The sequence below is a fragment of the Arvicola amphibius genome, chromosome 11, assembly GCF_903992535.2.
Source record: "Arvicola amphibius chromosome 11, mArvAmp1.2, whole genome shotgun sequence".
Lineage (NCBI taxonomy): Eukaryota > Metazoa > Chordata > Mammalia > Rodentia > Cricetidae > Arvicola > Arvicola amphibius.
Window position 1 is genome coordinate 94,928,094 of NC_052057.2, and position 25,981 is coordinate 94,954,074.

Here is a 25,981-nt window from a genome sequence, read left to right on the forward strand (position 1 = left end):
AAGGAGCATCAAAGGAGGTGCAAGAGCCGGAGCCAGGCATGTCCACAGGTTAAAGAGGGTGGACGTGAGGATGAGGGTGAAGAGCTAGGCAAGGATACCCAGTTTCCTTGCTGACCTGGGCGACTAAGAGAATTATAACGCCACTGGATAAGAGAAAGACAGAAACGGGTTGGTTTTTGATGACTATGCAGAAGGGTGTACTTGTTTAAACATTTGAAGGGCTAGAGGAAAGAAACCACTAGAACATCAACATACAAGGAATGGGCAAAAGAAGATCTTGAGCCATGGTGAGAGGGGCAGGGACCAGGGAGAGGGTGGTGGCAAGGATGCTTGGGTTTTGAGAAGAATAATGGCAGAGAGAGAGGAGCCAGGACCAGAGGGCTGTTGTCATAATGACAGGCTGAGTCTGGTAGAGAGGAGGGCCAGTCATCTGAAGATGCCCAGAGAGAGAAATCATGACACACCATTCTAGGCTTGCTGACATTTTCATGAAAACTTTACTTCATTTTCAATAATTATGGATCTGATCCCTGCAAGGCTTCAAGGTTCCCACAGAGCGATGCCTTTTAGAAGGCACATTCAACCATGGCAGGTTCTGCTGTTTCTTAGGAAGTGTGATGTAAAAGCAAGGGATGCTGAGTAGGCTCTGGCCAATCTAGAGGTGAGAGCAAGTGGTGCAGGCAGGCATTTGACTCAATTCTGGAAATCCCAGAGTACCCTGATAACCTCTGGCCATGCTCTCCAGACTATATCAAAAAGCAGCCAGCAAGCCGGGCGGTGGTGGCGCACACCTTTAATCCCAGCACTCGGGAGGCAGAGGCAGGCGGATCTCTGTGAGTTCGAGGCCAGCCTGGTCTACAAGAGCTAGTTCCAGGACAGGCTCTAAAAAAAGCTGCAGAGAAACCCTGTCTCGAAAAACCAAAAAAAAAAAAAAAAAAAAAAAAAGCAGCCAGCAACAATCTGAACTTCTAGTTTTTGGGACAGGGGAGCCGGTACAGACTTCAGGAGTGGCCTGGGAAGCCAGGACAGATAGAAACAGTAACTCAATTTCCCCAGAACTTGGAACACCTGCTTCAGCAATTATAAACAGCCACACGGAGGCTCAGCCTGGGAACCTGTGCTCTGGGAAGTGGATATCATAATTTCTTACTTTTCAAACCCTCAATAACACCCTTCTGTAAGCACAAAACAAACAACAAACAAATGTAAAAAACAATCATGACTTTATTAATTCATCTTCAGGTGTAGTGGATTCAGTAAGCAACATTTCCCCACTATAGCCAGAGAAATTTAGACCATGCAGCTAAAGCTAGGGGTACGTCTTTGCCCTTCTGTCTCTTCATCTAGACACTGAATTCAACAGTGAATGGGAAGGCACTAGGGAGAGGGAAGGCAGACCTGAGCTATGGCACTGAGGCTGAATTCCTTTCAAAACCTTGACCTTGAAGAGCTCTACATAGTTTACCATGAACATGTTGCAGCATACATGCTTCAGTCCTACAAGGCATGACTTGCCAGGTTACGCAGCAGCCACAATCTCAGTAATTGTTTGCTTTGATTCATCTATTAGACTTCATTTGCCAGTTCTAAAAACTCCCAGTCTTCCTCGATATTAGTCCTTAATCTTTCATGTTCTGAGCAGGAAGGGTCAGAGAACTAGCCTATCTTAGGCTGTGGGCTGAGAGCCAGGCATCCTTTTTTTTCATGTTGCAGTGTGGCTAGACACATGATCAGACATCAGAGGGTTGGGCATTCTTGCAATACCTTAGCAGTGCTGAAATAGGCAGCATGGTACTAAGGAAGTTAAAGTTTGAATGTAACCACTTATTTAAAGTTTTCTTTAATTTAAATTAAAGTTGAAGTGAACATGTTTTTGTTGACCATGTTTGTGAATTACAGATGCAACATGCATTGGTAGAATCGTGTGATGGTCTAATGTGATTCTTCATTTTCACATCTCTCAGTCTGTGTGTATCTACATAAACAAAAAGAAACTCTTGCTTTGCTCTGATTGGAGGATTTCCAGGACTGCTGTCTTCTCCTGAACTTCATTTTAAGTGCGTGTATCCTTTGTTTGTATTTTGTATTAAAAAAAAAAAAGAAAGGAAAAAAAAGGAAAAGAATCCTTATTGTTGAGCATGTTGGCTTTGTCCCCTTTATTTTTTTCTCTTTGGGGGGACATATGAAGCAAGTTATTTTCTGTATCTTTTTCTTTTATAAACCTTTTGGTTTGTTTTGTTTTAAAATGGCTTTATAAAAGGGCTTTTGTAACCCCCCCCCAAAAAAAAAAAAACAAAAACCTTGACCTTGGAGAGCAAATGCATTTGGGGAAATAATCATGTTTTAGACATGAGCAGCTTGTATTTGCTATTTATGAAAACTGGCCTGTAAATACTTCCCAAGATGAATGAATGTATTATGACATTTGATGCGTTTGAAATAACTCAATAATCTAAAGACTTTCTGCTATGAGAGGAATGCTTGCTCTGTAGAATTAAATCTTGGTTACAATCAGGAAGGAGACTATGTTCCCTGGCAGGGAAACAGTGCTTTCTTTACCCACTCTACAACCTGGTTTCAGTGAGAACTCTGGTTATGAGACCTTCATATCTGGGCTTCAAGGAAGCATAGAATATTTATTTCCGGGACTACTTTGGATTTTAAACATACAAATATAAGTGTGGTACCCAGTACCTAGAATCCTGGCATTGGAGAGGCTGAGACTGGAGGATAGCAGCCTAGGCTACAGAGTGAGAGCCTGTCTCAAGAATACAACAAAAACAGGCTGGAGAGACTGCTGAGTGGTCAGAGCACTGGCTGACTTTCCCCACCTCCACTCTCCGGAGGACCTGGGTTCAATTCCCAGTATCCATATGGTGCCTCACAACTATTTCTAACTCCAGATCTGGTGTCCTCTTCTGGCCTTGATGGGCACTGCATGTACACGGTACACAGACATACACACAGGTAAAACATCCATAGAGATAAAATAAAAATTTAAGAATCTTAAAAAAGACCATAGGAGCTGATCTTTTACATATTACAGTTTCTACTCTTTCCTTAACCCGTCCATCTTGACCCCAGAGGAAACCTTTTGAGCACACTGTCATGCGTGCTTTTGTGTGATTCAGCGTTTCAGAGAGCAATTTTCAGCTTGTTACATCTAGGTCCATTAAGACAGCTTCTCTCTTTACAGACAGAAGAAACAATAATTTATGGAAAGAACCCCAAATCCCAGGTGCCTGCCCACAGTAGACTCTGGGGTGCTCTGAATTCTGAGAGAGTTTTGCACCCCCACTCTGACTCCCTCTGGCCCTGCTCCAGCCGGCTGCAAATTGTGTGGATCCAGCTGCTTTGACAGGCTGATGCTATCAGCCTCATGGTGCCTGGAGCACACAGATAGGAGCAGGCAATGGCGCCGTCTCACCGTATGTAGTAATGTAATTTAGTTTCTGAAATTCAAGTATAGACTCTTGAAAGCTGATGTTTTATTTTTTTTTTCAATCCTCCTCAGGAGGGAGTGGGCGTGTCACGGAAGTCCCAGAGGAGCCGTCTAAACAGCAAAATGGCTTCTGTTGTGTGTTCATAAACGGTTCAAAGTGATGGAAAAAACATGTAGAGAGGATTTGCAGGGAAGGTAAGTGCCTGGTGTGTCTACCTCCTTCCTTCCTCAGCTGTGCTGCTATGGAGCCCACTCCACTGGAAGGCTTCCCAGGCTAGGACTAGGCCCTCTTCCACAGTCTGCCGTGCTGGCGCTGGAGCAGATGCTCACCTACCCCAGGATCCACACACAGCAGCGTGAGTGAAGGAATGACTCAGATGGGCTGAGAATGGTGGGGGCTAAGGAGCAGAGCCAGCTTTCCCTTCAGGCTCCCCAGCCCTTGTACCATTTTTCCCTGGCTTACTGTACTCTGTGTCACTAGTCTTGTTCCCGACGGGCCACCCCAACCGCTCCCACCTCATATTCCTCTTCTTGGATCTTTCGTCCTCAGCCTCGACTGGTATGTTGTCTCTAAGAAGCTCCCATGGAAGTCAGGCTAGGTTAGACATTTCTGTAATTTACTCACAATTCCCCTCCTCATTTTCATGCACTTAACAGATGTTATTAAGTGATTATTCATACAGTTTATTTGTTTAATAAATGTTCCTGGAGGTGGGGACTGTGTCTTTCTCCACAGTGTCTTCCCAGTGCCTGGAACAGAAAAGTGTGGGCTATAATCTGACAGCAGACAATGCAGGGTGAGGCAAGGGTCTGTTTGTGACAGGTGACAAAGGCTGGTAGCTAGGGCTTGACTAGTGCTGACCCAGACAAATGTTGCGGCTGTGTATCCTCTTAGGGCTTTTCTTGGAGCTAAGAGCTGAAAAACTGCTTTCCAGGAAGTTAATTTGGAAAATAATCCCAGCAGGAGTCCCCAAACACTTACTCATCTGCAGGCCAGGCCTGGTTAAACCCCTCAGAAGGGGGCTGGGGAGATTGCTCAGGGGTTAAGAACACTGACTGTTTTTTCAGAGGACCTGAGTTCAATTCCCAGCAACCACAGGGTGGCTCACAACTATCTGTTACTCCAGGACCAGGAAATACCCACTCTGGCCTCCTGGGGCACCAGACACGTATATGGTATACAGAAACACATGCAGATAAAACACTTGTTACACATAAAATTTAAAAATTAAAAGTCCTTATAAAGTTCAAGGCCAAGGTAGCAATTTAGCTCTAGATAACTTCTCATGCAGACCAACTGAATAAGCCGAAACCTTTTTTGGTGACCAAGGTCCAGCTCAGCTATTTATTTACAATTATTTACTCTCAGGAGCTAACAATTAAGGCTCTGTTTGTTTGCTTGAGGCAGGGTTTCATGTCACCCAATCCTCCTGTCTCTACCTCCCAAGTTCTGGGATCACAGACTGTGCAGCCACACCAGCTTAAGTCTCAATTCTTGTTGGGTATTAGAGGAATGGACAAGCAGCTTGAAAACAAAACCACCGAAAGCCCTTGGAGGGAAACTGAGGTGGGCTGCTTTGATCTGTCCATTCACAGTGCTTTTGGATAACCCAGGGTTACAACCATGCTTATCAGCCAGACCCAGGACCTCTTGGGAGTTCAGCATCAGGACAGGAAGGCTAGCTAAGCAGACACCCATGAGAAACCTCCAGGACAGTGAGTTTGTCCTCCGGCTGTGGGTTCTAGCTTGCTGTGAACAGCACCAACTGAGGTCTGACAGGTCTCTTCGCCCCCTGAAAGCCCAGGCCAGCTTGGTTTCTGGCCCAGGCCAGAGTTCCAAAAAGAGGCCCAGGTAGAGTAAATGAGTTGTCCCAGGTCAATGCCAGATGGCAGCCCTGGGATTAGAATTCATGGGCCCTTCTTTCCAGCCAGCTGCTCCCTCCTTTGAGTCCTGCGCTGTTTCTTCTGAATGCTCAGGGTTGTATTCAATTTAGTGAGGTTTGTGGTCACATAATCACAGTTCCTAAATAAAACAATGAGTACAGAGCATTCGCCATGAGGAAGGAAAACACAGGGGTGCCTTTGCCCCTGAGAACAGACGGAGAGCGAGCTCTGGCTGAGTTAGGATTGTTCTTCTTGAACAAAACCCAATACAAACAAATCTCTTGGGACTGGGCAAAGCCCTCATCTGCTCTTATTTCTTCTCTATAAATACTTGTTGAGAGAGCCTGTGCTCAGTCTCATGGTAAGAGCCTCTCGGAAACTGAAATGAGGTGTTTCCAAAAGCAAGATGGAGTAGGCTGAGGAACAGCTCAGGTCAGGGCACTGGACATTTTCTTTTTACCAATCATCAGTTACTGCCCTGCCAGCGGCTCCATCTTCAGGAGTGCTATCTGAAAGCACTTCAGCTGGGGTGAGAGCCGCCTTCGTCATCCCAGCCTAAACTCCATCAGGCTCACTCACGTCTCGGTAAACAGCGAATGCTCTTTCCCTACCCTTCCTGTCCCACTGTGGCTGGTTGTGCTAGGCGTGTGAGTCAGCCTGCATGCATAGGGAAAACCATTTCCATCATCTGGGCAGTTTCTTCGACCAGTACATTTGTTGAAGTATAAGTTAGGCAGTGACTGTGGGGTGTAACAGATCCCTCACAAAAGGGTCTAGGAACCTGTGAGTGTTGACGAAAACAAGGTCTCTGGAGGAAAGGGTCTGCACAAGGCCAGAGCATGACTGGTTGAGAGGAATGGCTCAGGAGCATCTTTGCTGGGCCTCAGTGCGGGTGCATTCATGCTCTTACCTCCTTTGCTGGCCCATTCACTTGGCTGTGGGAGAGACAGGCAGAGGAACTTTCTACTAGAAAATCCAAGGTCTGTAAATGGCTGGGACTCTACTGCCCTCTCACGCCCTCACATCCCTCAGTATCACTAGGAGAACGGGAGAGGATCCTTCCCATGAGAGTGGTCAATCAAAGTTCCACCTGTGGGCTCTGGGCCACATGCATGGCTAGAGTGGGGTAGGCAGTCGGGGAGCCCCCAGACTCACTCATTTCATTTCTGCTTCTACTTGTTAGATATGCTCCTCCCATTCACGCCAGTGCCCATCCCCTAGCACAGTGTCTTTACATCAGATGTGTCCTCACTGCCAGGCTGAAGTGAGGTGGTAGCCATGGAAGACTCTTCTGTCAGACTCTGAAGCATGCTCGGTGTCTCTCTTCGTGTCCCTCTCTCATGCTCTGGTTAAAGAGGAGGGTACCAGGGATATTAAGAGACAGAGAACCTTTGTTCCCATACTCCCACAGAGTCCTACAGCCGTGAGGAATTTTGGTGTCAGATCCTGGCCATGGACAGCCCAGGAAATGGCATGACGTCTCTGAAACTTACTTCACTTTGAGAGAGATGGTGACCTCAGGAGAGTTCAATCAGGCTAGATGTGTGTTTGGGGAAGGTAGCAAAGGTGCTGATGCAGAGAGAGCCTTTGCACTCACAGGGAGAGTCTTGGAAAGAGAAGAGGCCAGGCCCTTGAAGTGAAAGACATGTTGAGAAAGGCTATTCAAATTAGAATAAACACAGGGCCTTAATAATGTCGGTATCCCACTCGGGAGGCAGAGGCAGGTGAATCTCTGAGTTCAAGGCCATCCTGGTCTGCAGAGTGAGTTCCAGGACAGCCAGGACTACACATAGAAGTTCTGTCTCTAAAAGAAAAAAAAAAAATCTAAATGAATGAATGAATGAATGAATGAACAAAATGGGTCTTCAGGCTTAGCCAGGAGAGGCAGGGCTTCTTTGGGAGCTATCCAGCGTTCTGAATCACCGCCTGAACAACGTGGGAGGATCTGGACAAGGCCTGCCTACTGTTAGTGGTGACCTTAAATGCCGCCAGTTCATCTTTGCCCACAGCTGACACCAGCTGCCTGCTTGCATCCATGGCCTGTATGCCTGAAGTTGCTCCAGAATGACTCCAATCACTCATGGCTCCAGCCTGGGCTTCATGCCAGAAGCTTGACTCTCTAGCCAGATTTAATAAGGGGTGAGATTCAGAATCTTAGTGTGTATGTGAAAAAAATGTTCCCAGTCTCTATGGATCTTCAGGACCAAACAAACCTTGTCCAAGGGCAAGGTGACTATAAGGAAGGGAGAAAATTCTTTGTGTGGTACTCATTAGCTCCTCTCCTCTCTCTCCCCTCTGTGACTAACACACACACACACACACACACACACACACACACACACACACACACATGCCGACATCACACACACAATGCACATCTAACACATGGGTGCACACACATGCATGCACACACATGCACAACACACACCGCACACACACATGAACACACACGCACGCAACACATGCACACTCTCACAACATATGTACACGCACACACACACACACACAGCATCAATTCTCCCTTCTGCCATTTCAGAGAAGATATTCTTTCCCTGTACCTGTTTTGTTCTTGTCTTAGATATTACAGGAAGTTGGTGGAATTACCCAATCTTAAATAACATGATATATTTCCTAAATTCAAAAGGAATATAGTCACTTAAAAGTCCAGGTAAGAAGAAAGTAGAAAAACATCACATTTAATCACACCATCTAGAGTTGTGGTTCTCAACCTGTGGGTCTCAAACTCTTTGGGGTCAAATGACCCTTTTACAGTGCTTAGGCCCATCAAAAAGTGCAGTTATTTATATTACAATTCATAACAGTAGCAAAATTATATTTATGAAATAGCAACAAGAATAGTCTTATGTTTGGGGTCATCACAACATGACAAACTGTATTAAAGGGTTGCAGCATTAGGAAGGTTGAAAACCACTGGTCTAGAGCTACTCACTGTTAGCATCCTGGCACAGCCTGGGTCTGTGTGTGTGCGTCAGGAGCAGGAGTATAGTGTAATGCTCAAAACAAATGGTTTTGAATTAAGTCCTACTTCTGCCATTTACTTATCTGTGTGGCTTCCTCCACAGCTGCGGCTGAAGCCAGGCAGGTTCTCTGCCATTGAGCTGCACCTCTGAGGTCCCACTGACATGAACTTCACCACGTTTCTAATCTCTCTGGCTCTCCATTTTCACCTTAAACACGAGGAACATCATAGCACCTGTCTCAACATTGTGGGGAGGAGTGTTTCCCACAGTCTGTGCCTCAGGGTAAGCAGTTGAAAAAGCATGTGCATGGTAGGTGTGTGTTAATCACATAAACACATGTGCACAGAGAAATCACACTGTATGCTGTTTAGTGCCCATTCCAAAACCAGATGATTCTCTATCTCAAGCACAAGCAGCACAGGAAATGGATAAATCTACCCTATTTGCTTAGATTGGGCAAGTGCTCCTGCACTCTGCATCCTGGCACCTTGACTCCTGTACCCACCTCCCCCACACCTCTCCTTGTCTTCTCTCACCCTTGACTCCTGTACCCACCTCCCCCACACCTCTTCTTGTCTTCTCTCACCATATTTTTTAAGATTTACCTTTATTATTTTTAGTTATACACATGTGTGTATGTTCATGTGAGTTCGGGTGCCTGTGGAGGCCAGAGGCCAGAGGCACTGGATCTCCTTGGAGCTGGGGTTATAGGCAGTTGAGAGGTGTCTGATGTGAGTGCTTGGAAATGAACTCAGGTCCTCCTTAAGTCGAACATTGTAAGCCATCTCTCCTTCTGATAACTCTTGGGGCCAGTTCCAAGCTCCTGGTTAAAAATCCAGGGGCCCGGGGCTGGAGAGATGGCTCAGCAGTTAAGAGCATTGCCTGCTCTCCCAAAGGTCCTGAGTTCAATTCCCAGCAACCACATGGTGGCTCACAACCATCTGTAATGGGGTCTGGTGCCCTCTTCTGGCCTGCAGGCATACACGCAGACAGAATATTGTATACATAAAAAAAAATCCAGGGGCCCTTTCACTCCCACCCACTGGATATGAGAATTTATTACGGAGCATGATTTGGGAGGGTATAGGGCAGAACAATGGAACCCTTGGGTGTGCAGGGCCTGCCACTTGTCTAGAGGATGACAACTGAGAATATATGTGACTCCATAGTCATCAGGGATAAGTTGCTTTTCAGCTACTATGTCTTCAGGGTCATCTGGGTTAAACCTGAAGCAGGGCCTCAGTCACATGCTCCTTATTCTACAGTTTGGTGAAGACAGACATGATGACCTGGCACTGTGCCCCGGGCCTTCCCAAAGGCATCTGCACTCCAGTCTAAAGCCTGCACTGGGGAAAGCAAAGGGACTAGATACAGGACTAGCAACAGAAAATTATCTTCAAGGTCCCTTAGGCTGTGTGCATCCCCAAGGAGGCCGTGTCTGCAAACACTGCACACCGTGAGAAACAGCTTAATTTGCTGCAAAGTCAATGGTCTTTTCCTAGGAGAATGTCCCCCACTTCAGAATCACTGGAAGTGCTGATTAGATCTTTTTGGAAACTATTTTCTCTTCAGTTTTTGTTTGTTTATGGACTGTGTAGCCCAGCTTGGCCTGGAGCCTGCTATATAGTCTTCATTTTCCCTTTAGCTATCTTCATCTTGTTAAAGGCAGCCTTCTTTTCTAGCCAAATACACTAAAAAAATGGTGGTGGAGATATTTTTAGCCTTATATTTTGGTTATGAGCCTAGCCTTTAACAGCTGAGTCATCTCTCCAGCCCATAGCTATAGTTATTTTGAAATAATTAAAATGTTTTAAAATGATATTCATTTGTTTGTGGGGGAAGGCAGTGTGCTACAGTGCCCATGTGCAAGTCAGAGAACAACTTTCGGAAGCTGGTTCTCACCTTTCACCATGTAAAATCCTGGGGGTCAAACTCAACTCATCAAGGTTGGCGGCAAGTGCCTTCCCCTGATGAGCCATATTCACTAGTCCTGAAATAATTCTATATTTATACATTGGGATAATTCAGAGAGTTCACCATCTAGTTTCCCCTAATGGGAACATCTAATGTAACTATGGTACACGATCAGCTCTAAGAGGTTAATACTAGAATGCTGTTATTAACTTAGCTACAGATTTGATGTGAAGTTCTCCAGGTTTTGTACTAGGTCCTTTTTCATTTTCAGCCTTTTCTTGACTTTTGAGGTCAAGAAAATGCCTGGTTAGGCACTTCCCAGAATGTCTTTTCAACTTGCCGAAAGTTTCTTTAAGAGCTGTTTTATTTCATTCGATTGTGTCAGAGTGTATGCATGTGCCTAATGAGCATGCCGTGCCTGAGGAGGCCAGAAGAGAGTGCTGGGTCCCCTCGAACTGTTGTAGATGGCTATAAACCACCATGTGGGTGCTGGGAACTGAATCTGGGCCCTCAGTTAACTCATCCTAACTGCTGAGTCATCTCTCCAGCCCCTGTAACCAGTTCAGGTTATAGAGACTGAAGGAGAATACAATGGAGGTGACATGTACTTATGATGGCACACTGGGAAGTACACGTCTCATTACCAGGGGGATTAACCTTAATCACTTAGGGTGGTACTCGACAGATCTCTCTATTGTAAAATTTCTATTTCTGTCATATTGTTTTCTCTTCATCAAAAACAAGTCAAGCCCATATATTCAAGGTGGAGAGAATTAAATTTCCAGAGAGAGGTGTGTCAAAGAAAGTGTGGATACATGTTTAAAACTGCCATAGCACCTAATAGTAGGAGTATCATATAACTATTCAAATATCTTGGTTCTCCTTAAAGGGCCACCCTCTAGATTTAGCAGTCAGTAAATCTTGACAGCAGCTATTGTTACTATGATGTTCCGTGGGAATTTTATTTACCTCATTATCTACAAACATAAAGTTTTAGCCGAGCGGTGGTGGCTCACTCCTTTAATCCCAGCACTTGGGAGGCAGAGGCAGGCAGATCTCTGTGAGTTTGAGGCCAGCCTGGTCTACAAGAGCTGGTTCCAGGACAGGCACCAAAGCTACAGAGAAACCTTGTCTCAAAAAAAAAACTTTAATGAAATATATTTCATGAAATTATATATATGTATATATAACATATATAATTATAATTCTTCTAAAAGGAGTATTTGTACCTTCTCCTTTGTTTATTTAACCATGTATGTGTATCGGTGTGGATTAATATTTATCTTACTTGGGGGTTATAACCCAGTGCCATCACTATTTTCTTACAGGTTGCTCCTGTCTCTCTTAGACCCAACTATGGGTCTTCCTCCTTCTATTTAGACTTCTGGCAAAACAATTGGAAATGTAATGTAGCACTTTCTTCAAAATACTTAACATATATTTAAAGACAGGGATTTCCTGTATAGTTCAGGCTGGTCTTGAACTTAAACTCTCCCTACTGTAGCCTCAAGTTCACCACCATGCTTGACTATATTTTTGTCTTTCTTTCTTCTCCAAGTCATCTTGTGCATTATTCTTTATCAAAAAAGTATGTGTAGCCGGGTGGCGGTGGCACACGCCTTTAATCCCAGCACTCGGGAGGCAGAGGCAGGCGGATCTCTGAGTTCGAGGCCAGCCTGGTCTACAAGAGCTAGTTCCAGGACAGGCTCTAGAAACTACAGGGAAACCCTGTCTCAAAAAACAAAAACAAAAACAACAAAAAAAGTATGTGTAAAATGGATAAAGCTAAAAATAAACAAAAAGTATGTGTGTGTGCACGTGCAGACATGTGTGAGCACATGTGCCATGGCATACATGTGAAAGTCAGAGGAGGGCACCATGGAGTTGGTTCTTTGTTTGCACCTTTACGGACTCTGGGGATTGGAAGCAGGACTCCAGGCTTCCAAGGCCTGAGCTATCTCGTCCACATTCATTACTCTTAAACACTGTTCTGAGAATGTAACTACTGAATACAGTACTGCTTTGCCCAAGACCCTCCAATGGCTCCTACCACTTAGAAACTCATTGACCTGATATTCAATAGTTTTAACAATATGGTCCCAATTGCCAATCAAGCTGTTTCCCCAATTGCTTATCTTTCTAAATCTTCTGTTCTCTCTGCCCCAGCTGCCGACCTTGTGGATGACTTCCAATGACTATTTCTAGTTTGATTATAATACCTTAAGCCATTAAAAAGTCTGTATTGGTTTCTTTATCTCAAAAAAGCAAGGCATGTTCACTGGGGAAACAAGGCAGTACAGAGTAGAAGACATGAAGACAAGCTTGACTCCCTCCCCTCCCTTCCCTGGCTTCAACATTTTTAGATGTACAGATGTTTTAACTGTGTGCACTTCGTGCACTTCATACATGCCTGCTTGCCCTCAGAGACCAAAAGAGGGTGTTGGGTTCCCTGGAACTGGAGTTACAGCCAGTTGTGAGCTTCCATGTGGTTGCTGAGACTTTACCATGGGTCCTCTGGAAGAGCAACCAGTGCTCTTAATTGCTGAGCTATCTTTCCAGTCCTCTTAGGTTGGTTTTAAGAAGTGATCTTTCAAGATTGTTCAGTATCTCTTATCTTCCTATTAACCTGTTACTCCATAATAAGCAAATGTAGAAGTATGTAGACATAAGAGCATAACACATAGCTGAAAAGATTACATTAAAAATAGATGTTTATGTTTTTATTGCAACTTATGTTTTCTCATTTAATCTCTGACAAATCATAAGGCATAGAAGTAATGTCTATTATTTATTATAATTTTGCAGAGGAAAAAAATAAGGCTGCATGTAGTCCCCATGCCAGGAGTTGTTACGTTTTCTGGTCCCTTTCCAACTTTGCCACATAAAAAGGCTGCACTGAAAACACAAGCAGGAAGGAGAACACCCAAGCACGTGATCATGGCTGTAGCTTGGGGGTCCTGAGACTAAACTCTCCTCCTGGCCCCCTTTGCTGGTAAAGGTGAAGCAGGGAGTTAAGAGGCAAGAACATGTCTGTTCAGTGTTGAGCTTTTCATTTCCAAAGAAAAGCCTTGCCTCCTCACAGCCAGACTCTGCAGTTTGGGAAGGCAGAGAGATATGAACGGAGTGTGTTAGGTCAAAGCTGAGGGGCCTGGCAGGGACAAGATGGCCAGATGAGTAGCCGAGAGGTAGGAGGTGATATTTCCACTCTCAATGCAATTAGTCAACTTGTCCACACAATACCTGATTCCACACACACATGAATGATGGAGAACAGCTCTAGTGTCTGTGTAGGGAGGGATGGGCCAGGGGAAAGAGTGCACTTTTTAGCATTTGTTACACAAAAGAGAAAAAGGAATTATAAAAAAATAAGTTGATTTCTCTTAACAGATTCCAGTACAAAGGTGAATGAGGAAGGAAGTGAAAGTTCTCATATGATTAGAACGGTTACTGCTCTATACTTTCAGACTTTAAAATGTATGATTATACATACAGACTGAAGCACAGATGGAATCAGACTACCCACATTTCATATGTATCTTATAAAGGCAACTTCTATGTTATATGCTTTTTTTAAATACTATGAAATCTTTCTGGTTTTTAAAAATTTATTTAACTTTATTTTATGTGGATTGATGTGAAGGTATCAGATCCCCAGAAACTGGAATTACATACAGTTGTTAGCTGTCATGTAGGTGCTGGGAATTAACCCCGGGTCCTTTGGAAGAAAAGCCAGTGCTCTTTACTGCTGAACCATCTCTCCAGCCCCTGTTATATGCTTTTTATGCCAAGGAAAAATAGCTTATAAATATCTTTTCATCTAAAAACTACTCACTATTAGTGTGCATGGTGTGTGTGGACACATGTGCTACAGTACATATGAAGAGGTCAGAGGTTGACTGTAGAATCGGTTCTCTCCATCTTCACGTGGGCTCTGGGAATCAAACTGTAGTCACCAGGATTATCTAGCAAGGGTCTTTACCTGTTGAGTCAACTCATCTAGCTGGCTGGCTTTTATTTTGAATTTGTTATAGAGCCAAAGCTGGCCCCAGCTCCTGATCCTCCTTCCTTGGTGTCCCAAGTGCTAGAATTATAGGCATGGGCTTACCATGCCTGGCTCACGTCTCCCATAAGAAACTCCCTAGGTATGCTGTGGGAAGGGTGTTTCATGATTTATTTAATCAGTCTCCATGGCCAAAGGCTTAGGCTCTTTGTTTGTTTTTGGAGGGGGTAAATTGAGACAGAGTTTCAATAGCTCTGGCTGCCCTGGAGCTCACTGTGTAGATCAGGCAGGCCTCGAAGTTCACAGAAATCCTCCTGCCTCTGCATCCCAAGTGCTAGGATAAAAAAGGTGTGTATCAGGGCTGGAGAGATGGCTCAGAGGTTAAGAGCATTGCCTGTTCTTCCAAAGGTCCTGAGTTCAATTCCCAGCAACCACATGGTGGCTCACAACCATCTGTAATGGGGTCTGGTGCCCTCTTCTGGCCTTCAGGCATATACACAGACAGAATATTATATACATAATAAATAAATAAATTTAAAAAAGGTGTGTATCACCATACACAGCTCTTTGCTTTTTAAATTTTCCTCTCCTCACTGTGATAATGGCGCAGCTACTGTAGCTATTATGTTTACTGCAACTATTTTAATGCTACATCATGAAATTATACACATATTTGTTTTCATGTTTTTTAATATTTATTTATTTATTTATTTATTATGCATACAATATTCTGTCTGTGTGTATGTCTGCAGGCCAGAAGAGGACACCAGACCTCATTAAAGATGGTTGTGAGCCACCATGTGGTTGCCGGGAATTGAACTCAGGACCTTTGGAAGAGCAGGCAATGCTCTTAACCACTGAGCCATTTCTCTAGCCCCTTGTTTTCATGTTTTAAGGTAGTGTCTCAGCACAGAGCTCACTCTGACTTTGAACTTGTGGTCCTCCAGCTTCAGTCTCCAGAGTTCAAGGATTACAGGAATGGACCATCACACCTAGATATATTTATTTAAAAACAATTATAATACTTAGTAAAGGGAAATCTTTATACATTTGCCTATTTTTCTAGTTTAACCACATCCCAAAAATAGGAATGAGGCTCCATTGTTAGTTGTCTATCCTCACCAACTCAGTTTGGGGGATGCTCTGGTTTCAAAGTCAGGAATACCAGTTGTATGACTTTTGACAAGTCTCTTTACTAATGCCTCTTTCATTTTATGGGTGCAGTATTAACTAGTTTGCAAGGAAGTGTTAGAATGAAGGCAATAATGAATACAGAATGTTTTACAGCATGCTTGGCATGGTCAACAAATGGGAGCTGGGCTTTATATTTATGCCACCTATTCCTTATTTTCATTTCCCCATCTAGTCTAAAGTATTCACCAGTTCCAATTTCCCTGCCACCAGAGAAGCCCTGGGATGCTGGATAACTTGAGCTTTGCTGTGATCAAGACTAAGAGGTATTGCCTTCTCACTGGGTCTGCATTTCCCAGGAATGCCTTAAAGCTAATTTCCAGAGTGCCATCTTTAGTGACTAAATAACAAAGAGACAAACATTCCTTTTTCCCTCTCAATTATTTTTATTGGGATCTTAATCAGAACTATTTACTCCCTGGACACTGCAGATCAGGCCGTTTAAACAGCCGGTCCTTCTTTTCTCTGAAGCAAGATGCTATATTACAGCCTGGAGGTGGCAAAGGGTCTATGGAAAACATATGGGGCAACAGACCCTGAACTGCATGAGCCTAGAACAGCAGCCCAGGTTGAATCCCACCACCCGTGTCCTTTCACAGCTGGGCTCCACCGCCAGTTCTGCCAAGTACTCATTTATACAGCTGAAATTAGCCAGGACCCAGTGGTAACTCTGTGACATGCCAAAAGGGGGCAGTGTGGTACTGTGGTTAAGAGAATGGGCTTTGCGATTTGAACACCTGGGTTTGAAGTGGTTTGAAGTCAATTATCAGAGTGACCTTAGGTCTCAGTCCTTTTTCTGTAGATGAAGAGGGGACTCCTTTACAGAGTGGTAAAGGTTAAGTAAAATGTTGCATGCATGGAAAACGCTCACCACTAGCAGGGCACATATTAAATATGGTGGAATGACACCGGTTACTAAGAAAAGGAGGTTCATCCCTCCACTCATTCGTTCAACAGGTATTCAGGGAAAGAATACTATGTGACGGGCACTTTGCAGGGGACTAATGTAAAAACAGAAATGGTCTCTGCCCTATGGAACTTAAAGCCCTATAGCAATAGAACAATTATGCACACCTTTCTCAAGTTACACCTGTGAAAAGTACAATAAGGAGAGATGGCCCCAAGGCAAGTTTAGGAGATGAGTTGGAGTCAGCCCAGACAACAAAACATTCCAAAAGCAAAACTATGTGCAAAAGCCCTGAAGCAAAAGGAAGCAGACTTCAGAGGAAAACCAGGGCAGGATGCAGTCGGTGGTGAAGGCAATGGAAGAGGTGAGCTGGACAGGAAGGCTGCAGGCAGACGACCTGAGGCTTTGCAGGAGCTGTAGGCAGACAACCTGAGGCCTTGCAGGAGCTGCAGCAGATGACCTGAGGCCTTGCAGGCCACTGAAGGATCCCAGTCTTTTTCTTTTGTTTCCAGACAAGCTCTCATGCAGCCCAGACTGGCCTTAAATTTACTGTAGCTGAGGGTGACCTTGACTCCCGCCTCCACCTTCTAGGTGTCGACAGGTTCCCATTACCATTCCCTGCTCAGGGATTGAATCTTTACAGGTGGGAGCAGAAGCTGGCGTGTAAGGGGTAACAGACTTCCCTGCTACCTAGCAACACACTTTTCTCTTTGTGCCTTTTTAGGGAGTTTGGGAAGTTCAGGTAGATCAGGTTTTACTGTATGTTCCAGGTTCACCTTGGAACACTGTGTAGTCTTGGCTGACTTCAGACTTGAAGCAATTCTCTTGCTTCAGCCTCATGAGTACTGAGGATCACAAATGTGTGCCATCACATCTGGTTTTTGTTGATTGTTTCGTTATTTTGAGACGGAAGGTCTCGCTATGTGGATTAGGTTAGCCTTGAACTCACAATCCTACTTCAGCCTCCCAAGTGCTGGGGTCACAGATGCATGTCCTTTCAGATCACTGACAATCTTTCCTCATGGGATGAAAGAGATTGGGTTTCACATAATTCTTGCTGGGGCCATCCAGGAGAGGGGAGAAATAATCTATGGTGGGTCCTCTTGTGAAGCAGAATATGGCCCTTCAGGTTCTCACTGTTGGAGGAAGAGCCAGGCATATGGAAGAATGAGGGCAGGGCATCCAAGCTGCCTCTTATCAGAAATCCTAAAGTGCTGGCCCTGTGAATTTGTGAGTTCTGCATATGTTGTTGATTCAACCAAGCTTTGATTGAAAATAATAGGCAGAAATTATCTGTACTGAACATGTACACACTTCCTCACTATTCCAATATAGTATAAGAACTATTTATACCCAGCACAGTGGCACACACCTTTAATCCCATCATTTAGGCAGAAGCAGGTAAATCTCTGAGTTTTAGGTTAGCAGAGCTACATAGTAAGACATTGTCTCAAAACCAAAACAAATCAAACCAAACCAACAAAATAACTATTTACATGACATGTACATTGTTTTAGTCATTGCAAGGAACCTTGGGAGGATTTCAAGTGTACAGAGTGTATGTGCATTGTATGCCATCCTAAGCTTCTTCCAATTTTGTTTTTCTTTGAGACAGGGACTGCCTCTGTTGTCCAGGCCAGTATTGAACTCAAGTACTTGAGCAATCCTTGAGACTCCAGGCACATGCCACCATGCCTGACTATCAAATAAGTAACGGGCTTGCATGTTCATGGGTTTTGGTGAAGGGTGTCCTAGAGCCACAGATGCTGAGAAGTGATTGCACTGGGCTCTGATACATTGGACATAGTGACCAGAGGACTAAGAGCTGGGTGTAGAGTTGCAGGACTTGTGTGGGCAGGGGCATGGTCTGTAAGCTCCCAGCTCTGAGTTTCCCAGGGAAAGCGGTACATCTGCTTTGTCTGGGGTGCAGGAGCACTCAGAATACAGTGTCCACAGTCTCTCCTCTGAGCAGAAGAACCCAACAGGAGCGGCAATCATGGGAAGCAAAGGGATGCCAAAGTATCAGAGGATGGTAACTATTCAGGCCCTCATAGGAATCTAAACTTGGCAGAAGAGAGAAGAGGACATGAGTGTTGGAGTTGCCCTTCCCATGCCTCCCTCAACCTCACCCAGCCTGTAAACAGGAAACCAGGCTTGGGTCCTTGCCAGGGCCCAGGCTTGGGCAGGAAGCTGAGGAAACAAGGGTGGAAGACTCTCCTCAGTACAGAAGAGGGCTCCTGAGAAATTCCTGAGAAGAGGAAATGAAGCCTGCTCCCTGCTGAACGCCCCCTCAGGAGGAACAGCCCAAGCTGCTCACACTCCCCTGGGTGGGTCAGTCAGGGCTCTAGCAGGACTCAGAGAGCTGCTGCAGTGAGAAGAGACCCAAGTCAGGAGCCTCCTCTCAGGGAAGCAGATGGAGTCCACAGCCTAAAGAGCTGTTGAGCATCTTGGGCTGATGAGGAAGGAAATGACGGTGTGGATTAAGGACAGTGTGGAGAGTGCAGATGCAAAGGAGAGGGGGCCGGGGATACTAATGGGACGAGGAAACTCCTAATGAAATAATGGACCAAGGCAATGACATCAGGGACTGCTGAGAACATTAGACAAACGGATGTTGAGAAACCTCTGTAATGGGTTGTAATCAGGCTAACTACCCCATCAATCAGTCTGAACACCACAAAAAGTAAGACAACTGTGTTGAGGACGATGTGCACGATCACACTTCAGTGAGGAGAGAGGAAATGCACAGTGCATCTACTAAGCATTCTTCATAAAAGGTTTAATCTGAATCTGGTCTACTAGTAGTTTGCAGACATGTAGGAGAGAGAACAGGATTAAAACCACCACAGGGATGCAATCAACAAAATCCAGAATGTAGGAAATGGTAACAACAGAAGATCACCAAACAGAGAAATTGTCAGAGAAGAAAAAGTAGAAGGAAGCTCTATAAAGTAAAGAAACATCAACCAGGACTAGGGAAAAGCCCATGATGCCCAAGCCTGACATGGTGGTTTGATCCTGGAGCCCAAACCCAAGTAAAGATGGAAGGACAGAACTGACTCCACAAAGTTATTCTGATCTCCATGTGTGTGCAATAAACAATAAACTTAAAAAAAGGGGGGGTCAGCTGGGCAGTGGTGGGCACCTTTAATTCCAGCACTAGGTGCGCATCTCTGTGAGTTGGAGGCCAGCCTGGTCTTCAGATCAAATTCCAGGACAGCCAGGACTACACAGAGAAACCCTGTCTTAAAACAAAACAAAACACCAAAAAAAAAAAAAAAAAAAAAAACCCAAAACAAAACTGAAAACCAAACCAAACAAAATAAGCAAGCAAGCAAGAAAGGTCAACTGAATGCAATGCATGGACTAGTTTCAAACAAACCAACTAAAACTAAAACTTCATGATTTAAAAGAACTATTCTCAGATAATGTGAAAATATTATGGTCTGTTATACCTGACTTTACAAGAGAAACATATGCTGATGCTAAGCAAGAAAGAATTATTTTGAATTATGTGTGTGGAGGGGTGCTGAGTGAAGCAGTCTTGTGCTGGCAATTGTTGAAGCTGATGCGTACCTGAGGGTTCATCTTAGTTTCTTCTCTACTATACACAAGCTTGAAGGTTACTCTGACAAAATGTTGGAAAGAACTCAAAGTCAGCAGTCTGGGGCTGCCTCCTTCTTCAGCCCACTGACACGGGGGAGGGGATTTTCAAATGTTTCCTAAGCACTGACCTTGTAAACTGAGCTAGCAGCAAGACAAGACCTTCCTCCATCAACAGTGAGCTCTCCAGGACGGTACAATGGACTCAGACACGGCACAGGGGAAGGGCATGGTCTTGGCTCCCCTTCACAGCTCCCCTTGCACCTGCCCTCTCATGGGATTGCCCTCTGAGAAGAAGGCTCTTTTGTTTCGAGGCTGGCCTCACCACAGCTCCATCACCTCTTCACCCCATCCCACAGAAGTTGCCCTGGAAACCACTGATGGGAAAGGAGATCACCAACACCTTCATCACCATCAAACCCGGACCAGAAGCCATACAGGGATTTGCAGTTCGTCTACATGTGTCTGATCTTATCCACTTTATAAGTAGCCTGAAAGAGGCCAGGAGGCCAGCCAGAAGTCAAATTGCAGATATAGCTAGGATGCACCCAGTTGACTTCCTGGCACTGTTGGGCATACCTCCTGCTCCAAGGCCAGCACCCTTCACTAGCTCCTTAGGGTCTCTCTCTATAATTAAAGATACTCAAACCATTTCCTCCCAAGGATGCTACCAGAGATTGCCTCATTGTTGTATCTCAGAACCTCCAATCGGCATGAGGTTCTGGCTGACGCTGATGGAGAGGTTGATAAGTTGCCCAATCTTGTGTCAATGTCTTTGACTTTCTCACTTATCTCCCTTCCTGCTATCACCTAATTCTTCCTTCTCTTCCCCAAAACACTAGCCACACATCATGATCCCTGCTTGGCCTTTCTGAGCTTGTGATCCCTTCTAAGCCAGGGTTGGGAGCAGCAGACCAGCTGAGAGCAAGGAAGGTTTTTCGGAAGCTCGCATCTTCAGGGGACTGCTCTGGGGTCCACAGGAAGCTCAGTAGAGGCTCCCCTCACCAGTTCTGCAATCTACAAGAAAGTGCCTGGTGGCTTTCTCACCAAGAGTCAGGCCTGCCTCAGACAGGATGCCTGCCACATTTAGCTTCTGTGCTAAGACCATGAACCTGGCATGCTAAAGACAAGCTGTCCAGGATGGTATTCTTCCTTCTCTCTTCCCACCAAGACCTTGGGCCCCTTTCCCATCTCTAGGAGGATATAAGCAAGACAAGCAATGCTGGACGACTCAGGTAAGGGCTCTTCATCAACAGTGCTCATTAAATATTAAATATCATCACACTATTAATAGCTCTCCCAGTGCCACAACAGAGCTGGCAGTGTGATTAAAGGTTCACTACCAATGGGAGCAGGGCTACACTGGCCCTCCCACATTTCCATTTCTGAAAACTTACCCAGTGCTGCAAAGGGAGAGGATGGAGAAAGGCCAGTTTGGAAGGGACTCATTCGGATGTCCCTTGGTGTTCTAGGGAGCAAGAAGTCACTCCCTGTCAGAGCACCCCAGGACCACCACCTCCTGCGGCCTGAGCTCAGACAGCACTTCCTCACAGGTGGCTCACCTGACACCCCGTCTCATTGTTCTCATCCAAGCCACTTTTCTCGTGTTTCTACCACTCACCTGCTTCTCACTGTGATTTTTAGTTGTGTGCTTTAGCTGTTTAGGATCTGTTTCTCCCACTGGATTGCTAGGTTTGCTTTCTTGATTACTCTGTTCCCTACTTCTGGGGCAGTGTCTTGCATACAGCAGATGCTCAGAGGATGTGCTTTGAATATGAATGAATTCTTCAATCCATATATCCCCCTGAAACTCCCACAATTCTTCAATATGTACATCTCTGCTCCCTGGCTCCCACCTACTCATTCCTCAGAATCCCCCAACTCCTGTCTGCTCTTACTCATCCTTGAAACAAGCCAGCTGTCTTCTGTAATTCCATTTCACAAGAACAGGTTTCTTCATTTCTGGACTGTCAAGCCCTGGGAGAAGATGCTTCCAGCCAATGAGACAGAGGAGGAACTGGGGGTCAGCACAGCTCACTGAAGTGGACACCCTGAGCCAGAATGTCATATATACCGATTTAGGTGCTAGACTAGATAGAGGTTAGAGGCCTTGAGACTAGTTGACAGTTCACAAGAATAGCCAGGGAAGGCTTCTTTGAGAAGCAGAGTTGTCCTGATTTTGAAGAATGAATAAGAGTGAGTAGTCAGAGATAAGAGAGTTCTTAAGAGGAGAATATTCTCCATGTGCCAATAAAGAGAGGGTGTGGAGGGGCTGGCTGGTCCTGCATGGGGCTGGCACGAACGGAAGAAATGAATAGCTCTGAGGGATGAAGCTGGTTTAGAGGCCTCATGTGGTGCTTGATGTAGAAAACTGAACTAGGCCTCAAGCTGTAAAGGGGATACCCTGAGCCTGGGACCAGGTTCTGGCCAGGCTAACGCTAGGCCGGCCCCGGGGAACAGCCAAGCCTATTCTCTGTCTTCAGACCCTGCATACAGGAGTACACAACAGATGTCAAGAACCCTCCCAACCCCTTCCCAGTGTGGGTCAAGTGCTTGGGAAATCCATTTCTTCTCTCTTAAAAAGGAATTTAGGGTAGGCCTAACACTTTATACAAAAGTTCCACACCAGGGTAAAAGATTATGGTATGCTTGCATCTTGTTGAAAGAAAGAAAGGGAGGCCAGGAAAAGATGGAGCCTGGAGGACAGGCCTCAAAATACAGAGATTAGCAGAAGCTCCTCACAGGAACCAAGTGTTGCTCACAGTGTGGGGAACATGACAGCCTCACTCAGCCAGGTTTCTGCTCCAGCACAATTCCTGCTGCCTATTTTGGAAAGAGCATGGCATTTTCCAAAGAGCAGTGTGTCTCCAGGTGTCTTGGCCTCTGGCCAGCTGAAAAGCCGCTACCTCAGAGAAGACAGGGATATGCACCCCTTCATGCTCCCATCCAGTGGGGAAGGGGAGGGGGAGCCCCTTCATTCTCCCACCCAGTGGTCCTGCGTCTTCTGTGAGAAGTCACAGGTAGCTTGAAATCCAACCTTCCTTTCCCAATCCCGGTCAGTGAGGACTCGAAGCCTTAGTCGTGTGCTCTGCTCTCTGAGACTGTTTCCCCACGGGCTGGACGGCTGCATCTCTTTCAGCTGATCTCACATATGATTTTGGTTCTTTTTGTCACTCTCTTGAATGATGAGAGCAAAGAATTCAGGGTTTCAGACAATGCTGACCAGAGCAGAACAAGATAGAGGAGAACCATCACCTCCTAGGATCTGACCCCATACTTCATCAGTGTAAGCCAAGAGTAATTAGCTTTCCTAGTGGCCATCTCATATGGAAGACTTTTTTAACTTCCTGTCCTCTGAGGCACCAGCTCTCTTTGAAGGTCTACCTCATCAATCTAATCACACAGCCTTACCTTGATTCTACCTTGATGAACTCAGATAACTACCTTTCTGAGAATAATGGTTATATTACATGCACTAGGAATGTAGGCACATGCTTGTAATCGAACACTTAGGAAGCTGAGGCAGGAGAATTATATGCCTTTGGGGTCAGCCTGAGCTACATAATGAGTTCCATGTCATCATGGGCTACAGAGTGAGGACCTGTTTCAAAAAAAAACAAAATAACAACAGAAAAGATTTACATCACACACATATGATGTAGTTCTTGATTAGTATAAACTGCCCTTCCACAGTCCCTGTGACCCCTCACCTGACTGCCTGCCAGCCCAGCTTATGATGCAGTTCCAGGTTTGCCTCCTGATTTTACACTGTGAACAAAAAGGCCACCATATTTCAAATATGCTCCAAGTTTGACATGACAAAAGGCAGAGCTATGGAAAGAGATCATGAACCGCAGTGGTAGTCACGGTGATGCAGGCTGCTCAGATCCTATGGACAGGACTGTGTGGGAAAACTTGTGTGGCTAGGACAGCCGGGGTAGGGGGAAGTGAGGAGATGGGGGAGGGGGATACGTCAGCAAAATCCTAGAAGGAAAAGCCAGGGTCTCCTTAGCCTGGAGTAAAACCAGGAAGATGTTGAGGCTAACAGGCTCTTCGTGCTCCTATTAAGAAATTATTTCATTTTAAGTGTGGCCAGCCCCTCATATGCTATTCATGAGATCTCTGCCTCATTCTGCTTCATTTTCCCTCTCATCTGTTTGGCAGAGTGAGGGTTCCACCTTCTCACCTAGCCCACCAATTCCCAAAGGACCATTAACTTTGCATATTCTTTAAGACCTAACGCTGCAGGTCTGGTTAGGGAGCCTGGACTAGGAAAGGTCGGTTTTCAGTTTGTAAGTACCTATGTCACAAGACTGCAGCCTCAGTGAGACAGCTTGCTGAGCAGGCTCCCAGCCCCCAGAGTCTCCCTTTCCTGTGTTGTCTGCCCAGGATAATGATGATGATTAAGGGAAACCAGGATGGTAGGGCAGAGCATCAAAAGTGCTATTCCTCCCACTGAAGACCATGGCAGACACGGAAAGTCAATAATGCCACTCTTCCCATAATACCAGGACTCTTTCTCACTCTGCCTCCACACTGCCCAGACACTGCAGTCCAGTCGGCATTGGACTCGTCACCCATGCTTTGTGTCACGTAGAGACCAAGAGGGTGTGACGTGGCTGACACGAGAGGTAGGGCATTTAATAAGGCTTCAGATAGGTCCTGGCACGTCTTGTTTTGATCCCAACAGCATTCTTCCTGACAAGACATTTGGACTATCATCTTTATTTTCCATACTGTCCAGCTGAACATAAAAGGACAAAGCACAGCCCACAGGCCAAAAGAGAAAGAGAACTAAGGCATAGGTAGCCAAGCTAGAACTAAAAGTAATGTTTAAAATGGTTAGAGCATACAGAATATGAATTATATCTCAATGAATTTGTAAAAGCAAACTACTCACAAAACTGGACAAAAGGAAAGTAATATTTTTCTCAAATCATGAGAAAAACAAGGCCTGTGTATGTGCTTCTCTACCAAAAATCACAAGGAACTTGCTGCTGGCAGCCACAAGTCAGGCCCTGAGTCAAGCTAGCAATATCCACTAGGCCTCACACTGGGTAAGATGGTGTGGCTTCTGAGAAAGGCTCAAAAGAACAAGAAAGAGGCTGAAGAAATGACTCAGTGGTTAAAGGCACTTGCTATTCTTGTAGAAGACCTGGGTTTGACTCCCAGAGCACACACGGTGGCTCACAACCACCTGAAACTCCAGTCTCAGGGGATTTGATGTCCTCTTCTGATCCCTGCAGGCAAACACATGGTACACAAGCTAAACACTCATAAACATAAAATAAGATAGACAGATCTTTAAAAATAATAATTAAAAAAAGAACAGAGAAGAATATACATTTAAAGTAGATCAGAACATAGACTCTTCTAAACCAGAGGCTAGAGACAATTGAATAAAACATGTTTGGCTTGATAAGATGTGAGTAGTATAACATTAAAAAATAATGTTCTGGGCTGGGTGTGGTATACTCCTTCAGTCCCAACACCGAGAGCAAAGGTAGGCAAACTGCTGTGGGTTTTTTTGGGGGGTGGGGATGGGGTGGGAGGTCAGCCAAGGCTACATAGTATGGGAAAGGTTAAACTCAACACAGTTGAAGATGATGCTTTATAGCAGGACTTTGCGGGGTTTTTCAATGCTAGTGGATACTCTAGCAGGACAGTAGGTAGTGATTTTCGAGGAATTTGGGTAAGAAGCCTTTTTTATCTTAAGTATCCTAAAGGATCACTATTATTAACAAAATACTATAGGAGATGCAGTTCTAAGTCATGGCTGACTATCACTAATTTCTTTATATACAATTAATATGGGAACTGTAAATAACTCACAGATTGACTGTAGTTATACTAAAAGTAACTATATATTGAAATATATAGAAATATATAGATTCTCATTTAACAGTTTGTGTGTTATTTGGTTTTTTGTTTTTTCCACACAGTGCTGGTATATTGCCCATGCAGTCCTGGAGCTTGCTGTGTATTCCAAACAGAACTCAAACTCCTGCCTCAGCTTCCCTAGCATGAGCATTAAAGGTGTACACCCCATGCTCAGCAAT

At 45.0% G+C, this 25,981-nt stretch overlaps 1 protein-coding gene and 1 pseudogene across 8 annotated transcripts in view; both read right to left on the reverse strand.

The window, feature by feature from the left end:
- Fam219a (family with sequence similarity 219 member A) overlaps nt 1-25,981 on the reverse strand; it is a 58,184-nt gene that overhangs the window by 24,524 nt on the left and 7,679 nt on the right. The window lies entirely within an intron of this gene.
- Nucleotides 9,696-9,789, reverse strand: LOC119826928 (annotated as a pseudogene).